Here is a 23,398-nt window from a genome sequence, read left to right on the forward strand (position 1 = left end):
TTCATTAATTATTTTTCACTTGGAATTTTGTAGATGTATTTTTTTCTTTTTTCAATTTGAAAATGGTAACTTCTATTCCCAGTTGACTGAGAGATTTTTGTCTTGAATGGGTGTTAGATTTTTGTCAAACGATTTAGTTGGCATGAATTGATGGGCTCATGTGATTTTGCTTCTTTAAACTATTAGTGTGGAGGATTACATTTATTGATTTTCAAATACTGAATCAGCTGTGCATACCTGAAATAAATCCCTCTTGGTTATGGCACATTATTTTTGTTATATATTGGTGAGTGTAATTTAAGTAACTTTGATCCTTGGATGCCATCCACAGAAACACTGATTTAATTGGCTTGAGATGTGCCCTGGGCATTGAGATTTTTCAAAAGTTTCCCAGGAGTACAAGGTTATTTCAAAGTAGTAACTGCCAGTTTTGAACCATTTATTAGCTTTTTTTTTCATTGAAATCTTTTGATTTCTCATGTGTTTCACAGACAGATGAAGAGAGGTAACCAACTGGAAAGAATTTTACTTACTGCCATTAATTTCTTATAAATAAGACCTTGAGAAGGTACTCTGATAATTAAATGGGACTTTTAAATAAATAATTATGCTATGTGCTAACATATTCATATTAAATAAATATATCTATATTTCACTTTGAATCTAAGCCATGTAGCTAGCATGAACTCATGTTAACTATAATGAATTTATGTCACTGTAATGATACCTTAGGCTTTAGAATAATGAGTAAATTATAACCTATGTTTCAATGAACTTTCAGACTTCTAGTGAAAGGTAAGACAAGGAGATTAATATTGATAATAATAATGGAAAAATGCAGTTTTTAATTTGCTTTGAAATTGCTATTTTTAATATGTATTTTCAATTTTATATTATATTCATTAAATTATTAAATCAATAATAAATACATTAAAATCAAGATATAAAAGAGCCAGATATATATAAAATGCTATAGGTATTGAAAGACTAAACATACCATTTTCCTGTGGGATAACCTAAGTTAACCTTAAAATGTAGTGAGGAAGTTACTTGAGAAAAAACTTGATAAATGGACAACAATTTAATAAATGCAAGTAGAGACCAGGGCATTCAGAATTCTCAATAAAAGAAGTAAAGGCAAGAAGTGGTTCAATAAATGGGTGAATTATGTAACATATTTTAGAAATTTTATTAGTTTAGTTTATTATGCACACGATGTGGTAGAGAAATAATGTCACTTTTGCCGGTTGAGAATGTATGATAGTAAGATTCAAATGCCAAGTTCAAGAGTTTAGTAGAGCATTGCTGAAGTCTTAATGAGTTGGAGGTAGCAAAATTAAAGATTTTTTTTTTCATATGGCTTTCCTCAGTACATGTGGTTAAAAAGAGCCCTATCCTCATGACTTCATCTGAAGTTCATTATTTCCCAAAGACTCTATCTCCAAACACCATCACACTGGAGGTTAGGACTCCTCTATATAAATTTTAAGAGGGGTAGACAAAATTCATTTTACAGCAATAAATACATCTTATTCAAGATAGTTTTCCAGCAACCACAATAGTGCCTAAAGCATTTAAGTCACAGTAAGATATATGTGAAAGAACATGTATGCATTAGTGAGGAAATGGATGGTTTTTTGCCATTGGGAAGAAGGAAGAGGAAATGTTAAGAATGGAATTTGGGGGAATATTTGTGATCATATGGAAGATAGCTATGAAATTTAAAAAAAGAGATAAGAAAGGAACAGAGAATGCAAAAGCATGAAATGTCTTGGAAGACAGGACATGAAGAGATTTAAATGAGAATCATTCAACTGTGTTAAATGACTCAGAAAGACTGACATTATCATTTCTCACTAATTCTGATAAAAATGGTATCAGTTCAAATTAGCAAAAGGCCAGAGATTCAATGCTCAAAATAAATTATCCTAGAAATCAGGCTATTAGTAAACAATCATTTTAATTAAAATGGACAACAAATCATAGCATAAGTAATACATTTTGTCAGGAAACTAAAATTCACTGACATCAAGGTCATTGTCATTATGCAAACAACATGTACTTTCCTGACTGATCTATCTGCTTTTTAGAGAGAATTTTTTTTTTGTCTATTGTAAAAGCAATTAAATTCAGAACTTAACAGAACCACTGAGAGAAGAAAGATTACTGGTCTATGGATTTTAAAATACAGTCTGTATAAACTGATTTATAACTTGATCATGCTTATTTAATAATATATGGAAATATTTCCCATGTCATCAATTAATATGTCACATTATTATTTTTGACAACTGCATCATACTCCTTAAATATGGAATTAATATTACTGATCATTTTAGGATAGATAGTAACTTCAAATGCTTCACAATTAAATGATGACCTTCTGCTAAGTTTTGAAGTTCAATAATTTTTACATTTCAGCTCAGTATTACTCTTTCTAAAAGTGATGCATTGGTATATGTTATATTCAACTTTAAGGTATATTGAATTATGAATTAACAGCTTTATACACTACTTCATGATAAGTACCAAAATTCTAAGTTTCCATCCACCAGTCGCTAGATCCCTTTATCCATTTCACTCATCCACTAACTCCCACTCTTTTTGTTCACCATTAATCTTTTCTCTATATCTAAAAGATGAATTTTTGGTTTGTTAGTCCATTTGTTTTGTTCATAATATACACATGAATAAAAATCAGTAATGTTTGTTCTTTTGTCTTTTGCTGATTTATTTCATTTAGCATAATCCCTTCCAGATCCATCTTTTTTGTTCCAAATTTCAAGGAAATTTTTTTACTGTTCAGTTAATATTTCACTGTGTATTCATATGTATATGCATGTATGTGCATATATGTACAAATGTGCATATTTATACATATACGTACATATTAACATACAGTTACACTGTATATTAAAGTGGTTAAGACTTTAATATATGTTTTATTTGTGGAGATATAATTCAACCCATAAGAGGGTTACTATAAAACAAAAATATATGCTTTATTCCATTTTTCATCAATATAATTTAGAAAGGCACATCAATGTAATTATTTTTAATTTGATAACTTAATTTTTATATTTATATTATATACACTGAATTAAATTATTTTTTGCTTTTTTTACAGAGGATGTATGTACCGAGAAGGAGAAAAAAAAATATCTTTCCACCCCCATAGGGGTTTTGAATAGCAATGAGAAAACAGATAACATGTTTTTTTTTCCTTTTTCATAGGTTGAATTTTCAAAAAAAAAAATTCACAGAGAAAAGGCAAACGTTTTATACTCTAAAGAAAGTATTACAAAAGCAATGCATATCCATGCACAGTGAATAGCTTTTATACATTTAGATAATTGTTCATTTGTGTATATATAGGTTGGAAAGTATCTGGAAGGTAAAAACCTGGCTTGCATGGTTTTGAATATTTCAAAAGAATTTCATTCATTATTTTGAGAACAAATTTCAAAAACCTTTCAATTATCTCAGAAAAATGGTAGATGTAAGCGTTCATCTAGCTCTCTGATTGTCCATTTCTACCTATACTTGTTAGTCATTTCTGAAACACTCTTTATTTCTGTGAATTCATCCATATTAGCACTGCTTAGAAAGGATTTGCAGGCATAAAAATTTACTTCTTTTGAATCTTGACTTTTCTTTAAAAGTCCAGAATAAGCTCAGTGTACACTGATCCTTCCATAGGAAATCTGCCCTTGATTCACTAACAAACCAAATTCAGAGTCTTAGAGTGTAACCACGCCCCTTCAGCTAGCAAGAGAGGTTCAAGTTATCCTCAACCACTGTCAAATGGAGCACTTTCACTGGCAACTAAATGTAGCAAAACTCCTCTCCTGATAGCCACATTACAAAATGAAAATTATTTTGAGTCAGAATTTTTTTTTTTTTTGAGCCGTCTGTCCAGGAGTGTATGAAAATTTCCTCAAAAGTAACTCTCAATACCATCCAAACAATTGAGCAAAGTTGATAAAAATCATGAAATATCAACAGAGATTATATGACTTAGCATGTCAATGAAATATTCAAATGGTATTTATGACCATTTTTTTGTACTCTTACATTAAAAAAATCATAAATTTTATGAACTCATATTTTACTGAAAGCAAACAATTCGCAAGACATAACCATTTTCTTACCAAAGAATGACAGTGTATGAATTCTTTTCAGAGGGAATCTGTTTCTTCCTTTTCCCCCAAGCCTTTGTTGAGATGGTTGAGATGAAGAAGGTAGAAAGAAGATGAAATTCTCCCTCACCATTGATCTAAGTGTCTCTTCCTCTCTGGGAGATTAGGAACAAGAGAAGAAAGACAATTGTTATGCGGGTATCAGAGGTAATCGGGGAAGAGTTATAGAGGGCAAGAAACAGAAGTACCTGATGATGAAACCCCAGGAATACAAGGGGAGAGAATTATTTTTGTTAGTAGAGGAATCACCAAATTATTAAATGGACCCTATGTCCAGAGAAAGTAAGGGTAGGCAGTGATAAACAATAATCAAATGCCAAGAATAAACCCTGGTCAGTTCAGGGGGGTTGCTGCCACAACTTAATCTCTAAACTCTCTGCCTATGAAGCTCTAAGTGTTTACTTGAAATTCTGTTTAACCCACCAATTCATGCAATTCAATGTCAGATATTCAGGTTGATTTGAATAGTGAAACTGATTTAATAACAGCAGGGTAGTGTTCAAGAAACCAAACTCTGCTGTCAGAGTTAGAACTTAGAATGTTGGTTCTATGCAAGGACAACAGCGTGAAATAAATTATTTATTTTCAACTTTCTATGTCATGTATGGGGATAACAGTATCTCCTTCATAGATTGTGGTCAGGTTTGAAGAGCAATTTAAGAAAATCGTCGCATATAGTAAATACTGGGGGAAAGTATTGCTATTATATCTTTAAATTTGACAATCTATGGTAAACAAGATACTATCTATACAGCATACACAATTCTCCAGAAACTCATGTCTTTAGACACAGACTGGTGTTGATATATCGACTGTTTGAGAAATAGAGCTTAAGAGAAGGGAACTGGTAGAAATTTTTTTCTATAGTTTCCAATTTCTGAGCCTTTTAAATCAATCAGTTTTTTGGTGCCAATAAACAGAAATCTCAGTAGCCAAATAACTAGAACCTTATGGGGAGGAAATAGGCATCTCCTCACTCATTCAATCATTCATCTAACATATGTATCAATTACTTTATATTTGTCCTACAGCATTCTGTGTGCTAATGATACAAAGTTCTTGCTATCATAATGCCTGAGGCTGAGGAAACTATTTTTTTTATAGAGATCTTACCTAACTGCTAAACCATGTAGTTATTATTAAAGATTAAGAAGGCAATATACTTTAAAAAATCCACTACTTAAATTCATTATTTTATAGTGTTATGTTACTATTAAAACACTTTTAAAATTCTATGATATAATGTTAGAATATGTTATTAAGGAAATCATGTATATACAGGTATAATGGATAGTAAATATCATTTTGAAGAACTATATATTTTAAATGTCCATATAGTTAGGGGACAGAGAGAGAGATTAAATATTATCATTATGATGTATTTATTCCAACCCTGGATCCTTCATTCCAATCCTGGATACCTTCAAGGGAAAAAAAAAATCATGGTACCTTTTTACATATGGTCATAAAGGAACATATTTTTAAAAACTATTGGTTCTCTATTCATCAGGTGATGACTACTATATCACAATAATTAAAGTTGTTTCTCCAAGGATAACTGATTATAAAAAAATGAGTGTAACTGACTGCAAATAAAAATAGTTAACTCTTAATAACTTTAGCAGATAAGATCATCTGATATAAATAAACCTCATAGTATGGAGGGAAACAAATTGTAAACATAAAGATTTTTTTTTAATTGTTAAATTTCTAGGCAAGGGCCCTCCCTGGTGGCACAGTGGGTTAAAGCACAGCATTAAGAAGCTAAAGCCACTTCAGTATGAGTTCGATGCCCAGCCCCAGAAGTGTACCCACATGGCACAGAAGACCTCTCTTGGCCTACCTGCTGTTCCCCTCAGCAGTGTACTTTGTTCAACCTGCCTGTTCTGTTCCTCACTCTGTCTCTGGTGAAGCTTCTCACCACCCCTGCAACTTTGGCCTGTACCCCAATTCTGTATAAATAGTTAAAAAAAATTCTAGTCAAAAACCTATAGCAAATATTTTACCTTAAAACTCCTCTGTTAAATATCGTACAAGGCCAGTATGCCTTTATTACTTTCATTAACAGAGTACGGAGGTCTTGGAAATATAACATAGGAAAAGACAAATAAGATGTTTAAGTTTTGAAAATAGAGACATTAACTTACATTTTTAAAAATGTTTAAATAATTTACCTTGGAAAACTAACAGAATTAATTAAATATTGGAATTAAGTTCAGTATGTTTGCTGAAATAAAATCAACATACAAAAATAAATATTGTTTCTGTATATGGATGGGCTGTAGCATACTGTACATGTCTAGTAGCAAGATACAATTTGTGGCAGTAGCAAAAAAAGTAAATAAAATACATAAATAAAAAAATCCACAAAATTATGAAAAATGCACTAAACCTTTATATACTAATATAAAAGATCTTCCAAATGAATGCAAGTCCATGTTCTTCTATTGGAACATTTCATATGTTCATAAATAGGATAATTTCAAGTGTCACAAAATTATTTATGCAAAGTCCTAATAATAAATCTTGCTTGATATCTTTTAAAGAATTCAGTGAATATATGCCTCAGTTTATATGGTTTTATAGTGACAGTTTTTTATTTACATAACAAATGAAAAAAATGATCTTTCAGTGTATGATCAAATAAACAATTTTTTTTAAGATTTATTTATTTATTCATACAGAACTAGGGTACAGGAAGAGATGCAGAGGGTGAGAGGATTCACCAGGTACAGAGCGGGGAGCAGAACAGGCAGATCTACAAAGTACACTGCTGAGGGGAGCAGTAGGCGGGTCAGGAGAGGTCTGCCACGCCATGTGGTCACCTCCGGGGCAGGCGGGAATCGAACTCATGAGGAAGTGGCTTAAGCTTCTTAGTGCTGCGCTTTAACCCGCTGCTCCACCAGGGAGGGTCCAAATAAACAAATTTAACAGAAAGCTAACAGGCTGATAATACACAGCAGTAATATCAAAAAAAAAAAAAAAGAAAGAAAGAAAGAAAGAAAAGAAATAATATAAAAAATATGACTGAATGCCTACAAGTAGGCCAAAAGGGGAGTCAAAAGTTCATAATAAATAACAAGAAAATTATTTTACATACCAGGTAATGTAAATTTCCATCCAATATATGAAGAATCCTCAAATCCACTAATAATTAAAAATGAGAGAACCCTCCCTGGTGGCGCAACGGTTTAAAGCACAGCACTCTGAAGCTATCACAGCTATTAAAGCACAAGCTGAAGCCAGGGAGGTGACACACATGGCATGGCAGATCTCTCCTGTCCAGTCTACAGCTCCCCTCAGCAGTGTAGATCTGCCTGTTCTGCTCCCCACTCTGTCTCTGGTGAATCCTCTCACTGCCCTGTTCTGCACCTGTGGCCTGTACCCCAGTTCTGTATACATAAATAAATAAATCTTTAAAAAGTAAAGTTATTTTTTTTTAAAATGTGAAACTAAGAATGAGCTTATATTTACACTCGTGTTTTATAAATACTAAAATGCTAGATGCTGTTAAATATTAAGATCTTATGAGGGTGATATATATATCTTTTCTCTGCCTTTCCTCCTATGGATATTCTAATACTTACTTTACAATTACATATATTCTAGTAATCCAACCATTAAACAATATTTCAATATGTAATAGGACATATGTATAAGAAAATACATTTTATTAGTCTTTGTAACTCTAAGTTGAATATGACAGGAGTCCATAAGTAAAAAGTAAAGAAAGCGGCCCTCCCTAGTGGCACAGAGGGTTAAAGCACAGCACTAAGAAGCTAAAGCCACTTCCACATGAGTTCGATTCCTGCCTGCCCCGGAGGTGATCCACATGGTGTGGCAGACCTCTTCTGACCCGCCTGCTGCGCCCCACAGCAGTGTACTTGGTCATCTGCCTGTTCTGCTCCCCACTCTTGTCTCTGGTGAAGCCTCTCGCCACCCCTGAGCCTGTGTCCTGTACCCCAGTTCTGTATGTACAAATAAATAAATTAAAAAAAAAAAAGTAAAGAAAGCATGACATGATACCACAGAGCTCTTAAAACTATCAAATCAAATATATGTACTACAATATAGGTGTAATATGTATATACTAAATATGAATGCATAGATATGTAAATGTATACAAGTGCATAAGTGTCCATATACATATTTCTGCATGTTTACTTACAAAGCACTTATATAACATATTTTATATGTCTTCAAACTGTAAGTTTTAAAGAAAAAAGGAAGAAACTTTGAGCATATTATGTGCACTATACTATTTTTCTTTTTTACAATACTTCTGCAAAAAAAAAATATAGGTCACAGGTTGTGGAAGACTTTGCCTATAGGTAAGGAGGGGAGCATGGGACTGGGAAAATTATGTTGGTATTCCATGAACCAGGGAGTATTATTAGCAATATATGTGATAGACACTAAGAAAAAATAAAGAAAAATATGAAATAACTCACTAAAAGTAAACAACTACAATCTACAATGGAATAAATAAGAATTATAATAAAGTATGAAAAAACATACTAAATAATGTTCTATAAAAACATGTGAGATAACTATGAGTGAATAAAATTGTTAATGAATCATTAAGAGTTAAACAGGTGTTCACAAAAATGAAACATGGAGGAAAATCCTTCAGGAAGAAGATAAATAGAATAATCAAAATCTCAAAAATGTGAAAGGATGAAATATTTTTATTAGTTAAGAAGAAATAACAGATTTGTTGGTGTTTAATACATATTTCTCTCAAAATATGATAAATGTAATTTTTAATTTAGATGGAGTTATTTTTAACGTCTCTGAATAAAATTTTCTTTAAATTTTCTAGGGGAAATTCATATTTTAACATGTGCTTAGTATATTTGATTCCAGCATTCAATTGTAAAGTCATCATTCTTTGTGATAAGAGAAACCAAATTACCACCCCACTCATCTTTCACAATAAAAGTTCTCTTTCACACCTCATAGTGCCATCTTGGATAGCAGATGTTTTCAAAGTTTGAAAAATATCACCACCTGTGAATCACCGTTTTTCTACCTCATCCATTTACTTCTATTAAATTCTAACCCCTATGTGTAGACTCGGCAAATAAAAATCCCTTGCATTTGCTTCCCTGGCATATGAATGTTCAAAACATTTCCCAGCATGCTTGCTCCAGCTTTTTCACTTGACATTTCCCTGTTGTTCTCTATGGCCCCTCATTTTGTATCTATTCTGGTTCTTAAATTCATACATTCACTGAGACTTCCCCCGACCTTTAGATCCCAGATCTCTTTGGTATCTCTTTTATCAAAGATCTGAACATGTCAAACTCATCATAGTCAGAATTACACAGCTAGTCTATTACCCCGAAAATTTCCCTAATTGTATTGTCTATTACACAGAAAATTTAATTGGTGATCTATGCTAAAAACTTTGGAGCTATCTTTCATTCTTCTTCTCTAATATCTCAATCAATAAAACCTGCTTGCTTAAGTTGCTAATTGCTTCTTGATTCAGTCCCTTCTTAATCTTTATTACCAGTCCCCCTAGAGCATGCCCTCATTATCCAGTATGTAGAGAGAATAGTTTCCTAACTACTCTGCCTTACAATGTCTCCAAGACCTGTATTCCAGTGAGCCTTCAGAATATGAGCTCTTTTAAACAGTCTGTCTTTATCAGTTCCTACATAGATACCATCACTCACTTATGAGATAAAACAGTTGATTTAAGAAATGATCTTTGGCCCTCCTTGGTGGCGCAGCGGGTTAAAGCACTGCACTAAGAAGCTGAAGCCACTTCAGCATGAGTTCGATTCCCGCCTGCCCCGGAGATGACCACATGGCGTGGCAGACCTCTCCTGACCCGCCCGCTGCTCCCCTCAGCAGTGTACTTCCTCGATCTGCCTGTTCTGCTCCCCAGTCTGTTCCTGCTGAATCCTCTCACCCTCTGCATCTCTGACCTGTACCCCAGTTCTGTATGAATAAATAATTCTTTAAAAAAAATGATCTTTAGGCCCTCCCTGGTGGCGCCGCAGGTTAAAGCACAGCACTGAGAAGCTAAAGCCACTTCCGCATGAGTTCGATCCCCGCCTGCCCCGGAGATGACCACATGGCGTGGCAGACCTCTCCTGACCCGCCCACTGCTCCCCTCAGCAGTGTACTTCCTCGATCTGCCTGTTCTGCTCCCCACTCTGTCCCTGGTGAATCCTCTCACCCTTCACATCTCTGGCCTGTACCCCAGTTCTGTATGCATAAATAAATAAATCTTTAAAAAAAAAAATGATCTTTAAACTTTTATGTTGCATAGTCTTACTAGTGTTTTAAATATTCTTAAGTGAAATTTATTTAAAGTAGTGTGCATATGATTACTAATATTTTATGCAAGTTACAAAATAGTCACCAATGTATAAGATAACAAAACAAATGGAAGTTAAAGTGGGTGCATTTTAACATTGATTTTATGGGTTATATTGTATACCCTTGAGTTTGTGGTAACACTTTGATGCCACTGGACTAAATAATAATGCACTTAAAGTTAAGGTGATAGTTTTGATACCTTCATCTTTCATATTTTAAAGTATATATACAAAACACACACACATATACAAAAACCACACATATATGTATATATATATATAAATACTATACATATATATACATACATACATACATATATATATATATATATGAGTCTATCTTTCTTCAAAAACCATTCATTCTAGCTAGCTGTATTTTTCAAATAGATGATAAACTTTTTCTGGCTTCAAGCTTTCCCCTGAACCAACTGCCCTAGACGGAAATCTCTAAATCTATCATCTCTTTTTCTCTGACTAGATGAATGCTGGCATATCATTTTAATTTTCATTCTTCCCTGATTATTCATTCAGTCCTCTGTTCTGAGTTTTAGTATTGCCTGTCTAGGTCTCTGTTGCACAGTTGATTTATCTTAGGCAGCTTAGACTGCCATGACAAAATAGCATAGAGTGGATGGCTTAAATAACAAATTTATTTTTATACAGTTCTGGAGATTGGAAGTCAAAATCCAGGTATCGAATGGTTGAATTTTGTGAGGACTATTCCTGGCTTCTGAATTTTGACAGCACACAGAGAGAAGGAGACAGAGCTAGTGCTAAAGAGCACAAGTTCTCTGGAGACTTACAAGGGAACTAATAAGGGCTGTGCTCTAATGACCTCTTCAAAACATAATTACTCCCAAAGACCCCATCTTCAAGTAGTATACAATGGAGACAAAGGTTCCAATATGTGAACTTTGTGGGAAAGCATCAGTCTATAGCATTACACACCTGGTTCCCTAAAATTCATTTTCACATGCAAAATATAATCATTCCAATTCAACAACCACAAATGTCTTAACTCATTCTAGCACCAACTCTAAAGTTTAAAGTCCTAAATATTGCCATCTAAATACAATATGACTGAGATTCAAGGTGTGATTCACCCTGTTGTACATTTTCTCTCCAGGTGTAAAACTATCTAAGTTATGTGTTTTAAAAAATGCAATGGTGGGGCAAAAGGGAGAAACTGGAATAAGAGAGTGATGACAAAAATGTCTAAAATTCTAGAAATGCAAATTCTACCAGATCTTAGGAAACATGGGGCTAATTTTCTTCAGTTTAATGTCTGACTTCTAGCCTACTGAAACAGAGTTGTCACCACTAAGTCTCTTTCTGGTGGCTCTTACTCTACAGCTGTGAAGGGTGGTTTGATTTCCAAGGATGGTCTGATTTTCAAGTGAAGGCCATCTAATCCATTGAAATCCAAACAGTTGACCTGGTGATGTCTGATTTATCTTTGAGATTGTTTCTCCTCTTTTGAAGAATAACACATGTTTTTAAATGAACAGTTATATCATCCTATTTCTTCAAATCAAGTCTGTCAGACTTTCTTTATGTTGTCCTGTATCTTTTAGTTTATTTTTTAGTTTTTTAAAGGTTTTTTTTACCTATGCATACCAGAGTTAGGGTGTAGGCAAGAAGTGCAAGATGTTCAGAGGACTTATCATAGACAGAATGGGGGGGTAGAACAGATAAATCTACTGAAATACATTGCTGAAGGGAGCAGCAGGCAAGAAAGGAGAGGTCTGTCATGCCATGTTAAACCACATGGCAGATTCCTGGCCAGGGATTGAACTCATCCCTGACAGGTTCATACTGCTATGAACCTATCAGGGGTAGGTGGCTAGTGGTAGGTTCATAGTGCTGAGTCTTATAACCCCTTGAGCAACCAGAGAGGCCCGGTCCTTTAGTTTACAGGCAGTTTTTCTGTCCATGTAATTCCATAAATTGTTCAAGTGATAGATCAATCACATCATTGATAGACATATCAGAACATACTTTCTCATTTATTTACAAAATAGACAGGATTAGAATCTTCTAAATCTTCAAACTGAGGTTCTTTTCTGTTTACCAATTCCTTCATCAATACACGTTTCTCTTCTTACATTTTACTGTAAGCATTCATGAGGAAACGAGCTGTTCCCTCAACACTTTCCTTAGAAAACACCTCTGTTAAATATTCAATTATAACACTCAGAAATTCTATCTTCCAGAAGACACTAGAACTCAACTGAGCCCAGTTTTTGGTACTTTATATTAAAGATCATCATTATCTATGAAGTCTTTAGTATAAAAGGCTTTATTATTAAAGACTTCATCAGAATGTCTATTATTCTAGTATATACCTCAAAATTATTTTAGTTTCTACACATTATCCAGTTCCAAAGCCACTCCACTTATTTAGGTATTTGTTATAGTAGCACTCAATTACTGGCACCAAATCAGTATTAGTCATTGCTCTCCAGAGAAACAAAATTAATGTTACAGTATTGATTATATACTCATACACCCACATATACATACACTCAAAAATGCATGCATCAACTTCAAATAAAAAAGTGAGACACATACAGAGAGAGAGGTTTGTTACAAGAAACTGGCACATATGATTAAAAGGCTGAAAATTTTCAAGATCTGCAGGCATGTTGGCGATCCAGGAGAGCCTTATATTCCAGCATAAGTCCCCAAACTGGGAAATACCTTAAGCAATCAAGTTTTAGGAATTTCATTGTGCTCTTACTTTTTTTTAATTTTTTTTCAGTTGATTGAGTGAGATCCACCTATATTAGGGGAAAGAATCTGTCTATCGATTCAAATGCTAAAGTTATCCTTAAACACATGCATAGAAATACCTAGAATTTTGGTTCATCAACTGTCTAGGCATTGTAACCTAGTCAAGTTGATTCAGAAAATTAGCCTGATGCCACAAGAGACTGGTGATTAAACATTGGTTGCACAGATTAAAAGGTTATAGTTTCAATTGAACAATGATGATAAAATTCAGAGCATGAGTCTCATAGATCCTTTCCAATCTACTTTGGACTACAGTTGTGTCTTTCACTCAGTGATATAACATTGGTCATTTGTTTCAATTTTAATCTTTTAAATCTATTATCATTCCTAACTTTATTCTTTGGTTGCTCAGTTTTATGTTTTCCCTCTCTCTGTCCATAAAGGGTCTAGAGTTGGTTAGGTCCATTTGTCCCTCCTTTGATGAGCTACCTGTAAAGCACTCATCCGCTGGTTACAACATCATAGTATTACCCTTTGTGGAAAGATAGTCATAGATTTATGTTTTTCACCACCAATTATATTAAGTGTTGTGGTTTACAAAATACCAAATAGAGATGTGTTTGTTTTACATCTCAATAATTTTTTCATGATATATTGTATTTGCTGTTTTTTTCATCACTGATACTGTAAAAGGGTGGTCCCCAGGAAAAGGGGAAGTTCCAGATTCCCTGCTCCACCCAGAAGAAGGGTGGAGATGAGCAGAGATGTGAAGAGACAAGAAAGAATCTGAAGAAGAAGGAAGCAGGATGGAGAGCCAGAAGGAGACCTGAGGAAGCCACATGGAGCAGAGAGCATGTGATGAAAAAGCCATGCTTGTTTCTTGGCCCTGTGCTGGTTGAAATGGATGTGGGTGAGAGACCCATGGGGAGGTTCACTGTGGCAGCATTTATCTTAATTTTGATTGTGCTCATTTCCTCCCAGACTTCTCTGGCCATTTCTGACCCTTGTTGATGGGTCCCAACCAAAAGGTGCTTTAGCCTTGTGGCAGGCTTTCAGGCCTTGCTTTGGACCAATCCCTTTTGGGTTGACTTTTGCCCATGAGGGGATGGGTAACTTCAGGTGTTTGATTTAGAAAATATATTATTTGTCTTCTGTGTTGGATACTCACTATTTAAAGTTCCTTTTATTAAGTCTTATATGTTTTATCTTGATGCAGTAGATGGCAGGACCTATTTAGATCAGTCAGGTTTGTGGGTTCAGGGGTGCCCCTCTCTCCCTGCCCTACAACAATACAAGTCAGTCTTTTAATATCTGGAAGTCCCCTCCAAAGGAATACCTCAGTTGGAACATTCTTTCCAAAATCTAATTTTTGGTTTTAAATGACCAGAAATTCTGTTTTATCAAGGATAGAGAATTAATCAGTCTCTATGGGTTTTACTTAAGTTTGGCAAGCTCAAGGGACCATTGAATAATATTGGAATTACAATTTATTCATTTATAATGAAAAAAATTCAACTAGACAAAATGCCTACATTTAGTGGTTAGCATATTCTCTCAAGTTGGGGAAGGAGGAAACTACATGGTTAGTCAAATTGAAATCTGAAGATTCCATGATGAATCTAATACTAGAATACCGGAAAACAGATAATCTAGCAGTGCCCTCAGCTAAGAAAATTAGTTTTCGTCTAATATTCTATGTGGGTCTGCTAATCCTAAACAGCCTATCCAGATTCCATTTTGTTACCTACAGTTTTGTATTCCTAAAGCAAGGTCAGAACTACCCACTCAAAGGAGCCCAAACCTGCAAGGTGCCTTTCATATCAATTCAAGAAGCATAAGGTGGGGCCCTCCCTGGTGGTGCAATAGGTTAAAGCACAACGCTACAAAGCTAGTCACAGCCACTTCATGAGTTCAATCCCTGCCAGAGAGGTGACCCTCATGGTGTGGCAGACCTCTCCTGACCAACCTGCTGCTCCCCTCAGCAGCGTATTTCGGCAATCTGCATGTTCTGCACCCCACTCTGTCTCTGGTGAATCCTCTCACTGTCGCTGCATTTCTGGCTTGTACCCCAGTTCTGTATGCATAAATTAATACAGCTTTAAAAAAAACAACATACAGCTGGATTATCCTGGAAAGGGTATACATCAGGAGGCATGACCAAGAATGCCCAGAATGCCCAGTGGGCTGTTGACTGATATATAGCAAGGGACCTGAGAAGCTGATCAGTAAAAAACACCTTGTTACCTTGTTAATAAGTTTGAGAGCCTGACTGGGGAACTAGAGCTGGATGTCAATTACAATACTGATCCACCAACAGATGAGAAGTGACTGAATAGCAGACTCAGACTTACATAATTTCTAATACACTAGACAGACAGTTCCACCCTTCTCTTTTTCCTTCTTTTTTACCCCTTCTCTTTTTCCACTTCCCCTAACAATTAATGCTGTATGATTTTCTATCAATAAAAAGGCCAGGATCTTGCTCTTCAGCTGCATCCTGCATAATGTAGCCTGCTCCACAACTCCCATTTATGTATCAGTGTGGTGTTGCCCAATGCAACAGTTCTGTTGATATATCTTCATTGAAGGGCAAATATGCATACTTTTGAGAAAGAATATTTTTTCCCATGAATAACAATATGGCAGAATGATCGAGTAGCTTCTCAAAACACATGCTTTGCCTTCTTCCATTCTATAAATCATCTTTGGCTTGTAATTTTTTAGGTGAATACAAAAAGTTAACAACAAATGCAATGGCTCTTATTTACCTAAGACTTTATTTTACCGTAACCTCTGACTCCATAAATTGAAAAAAATAATAATAATAATTAGAAATAGAGGGATTGGGTATTTTAAATGATAATGCTGAAAATCACAGTACAATAAAAACCTCTGGGTCACCTGTTGTTATACAGGTGGGCTTATATTTGTTAGCTTGTTAGCTTTTAATCCTAAGAACAAAACTTTCTTAAATTAAATGGGCAATTTTGGTTTATTTTTCCTAGCAACACATTTTTCTTAATTACTATTGAAAGAAAGAAAATATTCTTTAAAAAGCAAACTATACAAACAGTAAATTTGACAGTATCTTAAAATTTTGGTTGCTTAGATGAGTTTTACTTCAAAGAATGGACAAGCACCTTCATAATGATGACTCCCAATATTATTCTTGCAGGTGAGACCAGTGCCTTTCTTTGAAAAATGTTCTTCTACCTGAATATCAAACATGAATCAATAATTCCCCACAGGTCTATAGAAGGAAAGTATTAATTTGATTTTAGGATATAAAGACAAGGAAGTTCACCCTCATCTAACACCAAAGTTCACATTTCCCCCAGCAGAACAAAAACTACTAATTAGTCCAAAATGGCTCAAAAAAAAAAAAAAACCTTAAAGTGTGATTGCTAAACTCTTTTTATGAAGTCTTATATGCAAGGAACTTAATATATGAATACTCAATGTAATGTTAAACATCTTATTTTGAAATTGTGAAATGGCTTTTAAGTATGGAATTCCATGGAATACACTTGTGTATATTCTATCATGAAAGAATGGCACATTGAAAGGCACCTTTCCTATATTTTTGCATCCAATCCCACCTCCTCCGACCTTTGATCTGGGTGTTCAAGGATACAAAAATAGCTATCTCCAACAAAAGAACCTGAGAATAAATTAATAATAAAGGACTGTTGAAACTTAATTAAATAATAATTAACCTGTGGACTTTGTTACAAAACACCTAATATCTTAATGAAACACATCAAGATAACACAGCAGTTATCTTAGGAATTATGGTCAAAGTAGTAATTCTGTTGTGTCCATTTATGCCAATATTTTTTTTCTAAGGATGGAAAAATTGAAAAAACTCTAAAATATTGAGTTTAAATATATTTGCAAAATTCACACCTTATATTAATACATGAATTTATTTTTTTAAAGATTTATTTATTTACTTATACAGAACTGGGGTACAGGCCAGAGATGCGGAGGGTGAGAGGATTCACCATAGACAGTGTGGGGAGCAGAGCAGGCAGATCAACGAAGTACACAGCTGAGGGGAGCAGCGGGTGTGTCAGGAGAGGTCTGCAGCTCCACGTGGATCTCCTCCAGGGCAAGCGGGGATTGAACTCATGCCTATGTGACTTAAGCTTCTTAGTGCTGTGCTTTAACTCGCTGCGCCACCAGGGAGGGTCAATACATGAATTTAAAAGGTAACATTTTAAGAGTTTATTGCTGAAGCATTAACATTACTCTGTAGTTTAGTATTGGTAAAATATGTAACTGCAAATTATCTGACTCAACCTGAAATGATTAAATCTAGTTTAGTTGAAACAATATAAAAGTGAAATAACATATCAAGCAAATTCATGATAATTTTGAGCCCATCTAATGGATTTCAAGAAAAACTTATCAGGGCTCATTATTCATCAGACGAATGTGACTTCCACAAACATGACTACAAGGAAAGTAATGTTGGGTCATAACAGTGGCCTGAAGGTCCAGATGCTCATCAGGAGCAATCCATGTTGAGAATCATCCTGAAGTATTAACTGAAATAGAATTGTTCCTGAAAGGAGGAATTGTTTTTAATAACCTGAGCTTCTAAGGGATATGTAGGGACTATAATAAATTAGGAATTAACATAATAAAAACTCATCATCGTTTTGGCTTAGTGAAGTCATTTGGTCAAGACAGTCTTCAGAGAATCTTATTTTCACAAGAAAGCACCCATTTACTATGACAGATGGATTAAATCAGGAGATATAAAATAGGGACAATATCCTGTTGAGAGTTTGTGATATGTTTATGTTCATGTCTCAGTGGGATCTGCCATGGTCTTCTTCAACCTCTTCTCACTAACTTTCCTCTAGAGCCCCCTGTATTTTCAGTTGTAAGAAACTGTGACTAGACACTAGTTATTTTAGCAGATAGTCATTTGCCTCTTATATGTTATCTCAGATTTAAAATATTCAGTGATCGGCCCTCCCTGGTGACGCAGCAGGTTAAAGCACAGCACTAAGAAGCTAAAGCCACTTCCGCATGAGTCCGATTCCTGCCTGCCCCGGAGGTGACCACATAGCACGGCAGACCTCTCCTGACCCGCCCGCTGCTCCCCTCAGCAGTGTACTTCGTCAAGCTGCCTGTTCTGCTCCCCACTTTGTCTCTGGTGCAGCCTCTCACCGCCCCTGTACCCCAGTTCTGTATGCACAAATAAATAAATCTTAAAAAAAAAAAAAAAAAAATTCAAATTCAGTGATCACTTAATGTTTCAGATTTGCTCAATTCTCATGGAAGAATTCAGGTGCAATATTCTTATTTGAATATTTCTTTGCCAGATACATTTTCATTATTACACCCTATATTTTAAGTTATTTTTTAAAAGGACAGTAGAAAGACTGTAGAAAAACAAATTTCCATTTTACCTTCCATTTCTTAAAGATAAAAATCGTTATTCTGTGATTTTCTTTTAACACTTTTCAATTTTCAGTTGTGATATATAGGTACTTAGTTTCAAAATTAGATATTGCATCAATGAGATTGTTTACTTATGATTGTTTACTTATTATTTCTTTAAACAGTTTGCAAATGAATATTGAGTGATTTTATGAAAATGTCTATACCTTGTACATATGTAGACATAAGATATTCATATCCTTTTTTCCCCTCTTATTTTGTACTGAGATAACATTAATTTGCAACACTGCATATGACTTAGAATCAATCTCTGTTGCCAAACCACACCTACCACAAAGCACCCACAAATCTCATTGGGTCCCCATCCCAACCTACTCCCCCAGATCCTCCTTTTCTGATAGCCTCACTTCTACAGTCAGATTTCTAGGATTTAATTTAGTTTTGACATCTTCCTTTGTTTTATTTATTTATATTCTACATGTTGAAAATCTTTCAGTATTTTTTCTTTTTGATGTATTTTGCTTAAGATAACACCCTTCAACTTTTTGCAAGTGGCAAATTTAATACCTGAGTAGTATTTTTAATACCTTCGTAGTATTCCACTTTGTATATTATTCTTATTTTACCATTCATATTCTTTGTCTTTTAATAGTTTTTTTTTCTTTTTGCTTATTTTTTAGAAGCAAACTTATATGCTTAACTTATATATACATAATCACCTTGACAGTTTATGAGTAATGACAAACTATGAAGATATCTATAGCATTTATGTCAGACCTCAGCTGAAGAGAATTATCATGGGATTTTTTAGTACAACCCCATGGCCTGATCACTTTACAATGTGATCGGTGGCAGTTTTGAATTAAAAAAATGAATTTCAAATTCAACTTCCCCATTAAATATTTAATTATAAAAAATTTCAGGTTGGTAACTTAGACTGTTACACCATTTCTTATGTTTAATTTGTAGCCAAAGCCTTGACAAATTTATAAGATAAACAGAAAAAAATACAGCAGAATTTTGGTATAATCCAGCTTCTTCAAAATAACTTTTCCTTAACCGTAAGATGCTGTTCTCAATCTTCATTTATCCTTTGTCCTCAGAAAAAATAGCACACAAAGACTGCATAGAGTGATAAGAATAAGGCAAAAAAGGTATGACTAATAGATAAGATTCTTAACACATCCAATTTCCTTTCACTGCCTCCCTCTTTTTCTTTCTGTACTAGCCATCTAAGTACAAGAGTTGCTATATTTAATAATCACAGTTTGGGAAAAATGATGGTGGTGGTGCTGTCATTTTTTTTTAAAAATCTTGAACACATGAGTCACTTAAAAAATGAACACATAATTTGAGCACTTGAGGGAATTTAGGCAGCTTGGAGATGGATGGAGCTAAGTAAGTGGAGAGGTAAAGTAAACTATTTAAATCATTGCTAACATCATTTTGACTTTCTATGATGGAAGCTGTTTAGGTATTCCCTGTAGTTATCTACTCATAAAGATAATATTGACTTAGATACATCTAAAACAACCCACAAAAGAACTAAATAACCAGTAACCAGACCTCATGTAGTAGATTCTTTTCAAAGTAGCACTTTTAGTTCCTGGTGTTACTAGGAAATAACTTATTAGTAAAAATAAGGAACGAGAGTCAATTCCACACTACTGCCCCCAATCAATAAAACTGACTGAACTATTAGCTGATAAAAATCCTTTCCAACTAAATAATATTCTTTAATTAAAATATAATGAAGAAAAATTTTCATTACCTACTTACAGAGCATATTAGAAAGATCACACTCTTCCATGATTTTTCAAATACAGCACTTCTTTTTTTTATTAAAAATACAAGTAGCTAAGTTTTGATTTGTTAGCTGATGTGGGCACTGATGCCTTCTGTATCATATTTATACATATTACTGCTGAAATTATAAGAAAATACTAAATTGGTGAAAGTTAAGTCACCATAGAAATACACAAACACAGAAGGAGAAATAGAGTGAAAAGGAGATAATTGAAATAAAAGATCACAAATTCTGTGGTGTTGAGCGTTAAGGTCATTTACCAGGGAGGGGAGATGTTGCTAAAAAGCTACATTGGTAAAAACTGTCATAGCTTTCTCTTTACTCTCTGCCTTCTTTCCTTTAGGTAAAATATAAATATAGTTTCTTTTTTCAAGGCTATCTAGAATCATTTTGTTCTGTTTTAGTTTGTTTTGATCCAAGTATGACAGACCCCTGCTATTCTAAGCAGTAGTTATAGAGTCTCAAATTTAATCAACAAGCACACAGTAAACACCTGGAAAAAAATAGGGAGAAGGAAAATTTTTTGCAGGGACCCAGTATTTCTCACTTCAAAACATCAAAACAAATTCAAACTTAGGTTTTTTGTTTTGTTTTGTTTTTTGTTATTTTTTTAAAGATTTATTTATTTATGCATATAGAACTGGGGTACAGGCCAGAGATGTGGAGGGTGAGAGGATTCACCAGAGACATAGTGGGGAGCAGAACAGGCAGGTCGACAAAGTACACTGCTGAGGGGAGCAGCGGGCGGGTCAGGACAGGTCTGCCACGCCATGTGGATCTCCTCTGGGGCAGTTGGGAATCAAACTCATGCGGAAGTGGCTTAAGCTTCTTAGTGCTGCGCTTTAATCCACTGTGCCACCAGGGAGGGCCCAAACTTAGTTTTTGAGACACATCAACACAAAAGCCTTTCATATAGTGACAAATCACTTATCAACCTTATATGATTTAAACATTGGTTCTCTAGCTTGTGTTTGCAACAGAAACACCTGAAGTCTTTGTGTAAAGGCAGTCTGTGATTAATAGAATTTAGTGAGGCATGCAAATTTGCATTTCTAACAGAGTCTATGGTGATGCTGATAGTCTTGGTCTAGAAGCCACAACCTGAATACCACTGATTTAAATGATGTTTATTGAGGCCATCATCATGACAGCATTTTAAGAGAGCTGTCATCTCCAATGTCTGTCTGCTTAAAGTGTCTGGTTTATTGCATTACAATTAATACCCCAACTAAGAGAATATAAAGGCTTGACTAGTCTGGGGTAGTCTTAGATCAGTGTCCCTTTTGGTTTACAAACTGTGACAGTATGGGCTAAGACTAGTTGGTATTTTTTTTTTTTAATGCACTGAAACAAAAATGCATGAACAGTTATTCACCAAAGAAATTAAAGCTAAAAAACTTCAAATAGACATATTACAAAAGAACAATTTAATGACTGAAATGAAAACTTCTATGATAACTATAACAGGCTCAAGCTAGCTGAGCAGAGTCAACAAAACTGAATTTGAAATTCCAGCAATGACTTAATTAGAATGAGAGAATTAAGAATTCAGAAACATGATGAAATTTTACAAGAATTATCAGACTCCATGCAAATTATTTCTCCAAAATTCTTGTTAACAATAGTGATTGCCCATTTTCTAAATTTTATGGTTCCAATGGGCATGTGTGAGATCTCATCTCAATTTGAACTTCTGAAATTTACTGCTAAAATTTAACGTCTCTATATATTTATTTTCTGTAACTTTCTTCATCTGTGGGTGACAGATAGATCCAGGTATGTGTGCATTTTGACAATTATTTTTTCCTTTGTATATACTTCCTTACTTTCCAGTTTTTAAACAATCCCATTGTAATATAATTACATAAATAATTTTTGGTTTTAAATATACAAATATATTCCATTTTACAACAATCTACTTATTTTGTCTGTGTTGCTTCATTGTGTTGAAAGTTTTTTTTTAAATAAAGATTTATTTTACTAATTTATGCATAGAAGAACTGGGGTGTAGGTCAGAGTTGGGGATTTGTGAGAGGATTCACCAGAGAGAGTGGGGAGAACAATAGGCAGATGTATTGAAACACACTGCTGAGGGGAGCAGCAGGTGAGACCTGCTGTCTGATGTGCCATGTGCGTTAGCTCCCTGGCCTGGATCAAATTCATGCTGCAGTGACTGCTGATAGCTTCATAGTGCTGTAACTTAATCCCTTGCACCACCGGGGAGGCCCCCTGAAAAATTTCAATTTAAAGACAATGAATACATTTTTCACATTAGGATTTATGATTTTAGGGTCATCTATCTATTGATTGATCGATGGAAGAACTGGGGTGTAGGCCAGAGGTTTTCAGTGATGAAAGGATTCATCAGAGACAGAGAGTGGGGCAAAACAGGTGGATCTAGTGAAATACACAGCTAAGAAGCGAAACAGCCCAGAAAGAGAGATCTGAGGTGCTAGGGATTGAACTAAGGCCACAGGGTGATAGAATGATACTGCTGACTTAACCCCTATGCCACTAGTGAGGCCCGTTATTTTGATCTGAAAATAATCTCTCTCTATTCTTAACTTACAAAGTTATTGTTATCAATTATCTTTCTTTACTTTTATATATATATATATAGTATAAGGCAAAAAAAAAAAAATCACAATATTTCGCAGTGCATACAGATCTGGGATACAGGCCAGAGGCTCAGGGGCAGTGAGAGGCTTCACCAGAGACAGAGTGGGGAGCAGAACAGGCAGATCGATGAGGTACACTGCTGGGGGGAGCAGCGAGCGGGTCAGGGGAGGTCTGCCACACCATGTGGTCACCTCCGGGGAGCTCGGGAATCTAACTCATGCGGAAGTGGCTTAGGCTTCTTAGTGCAGTGCTTTAACCCGCTGCGCCACCAGGGAGGGCCCAATTATTATTAT

Source organism: Condylura cristata, unplaced genomic scaffold (assembly GCF_000260355.1).
Source record: "Condylura cristata isolate star-nosed mole 26May11 unplaced genomic scaffold, ConCri1.0 scaffold00001, whole genome shotgun sequence".
NCBI lineage: Eukaryota > Metazoa > Chordata > Mammalia > Eulipotyphla > Talpidae > Condylura > Condylura cristata.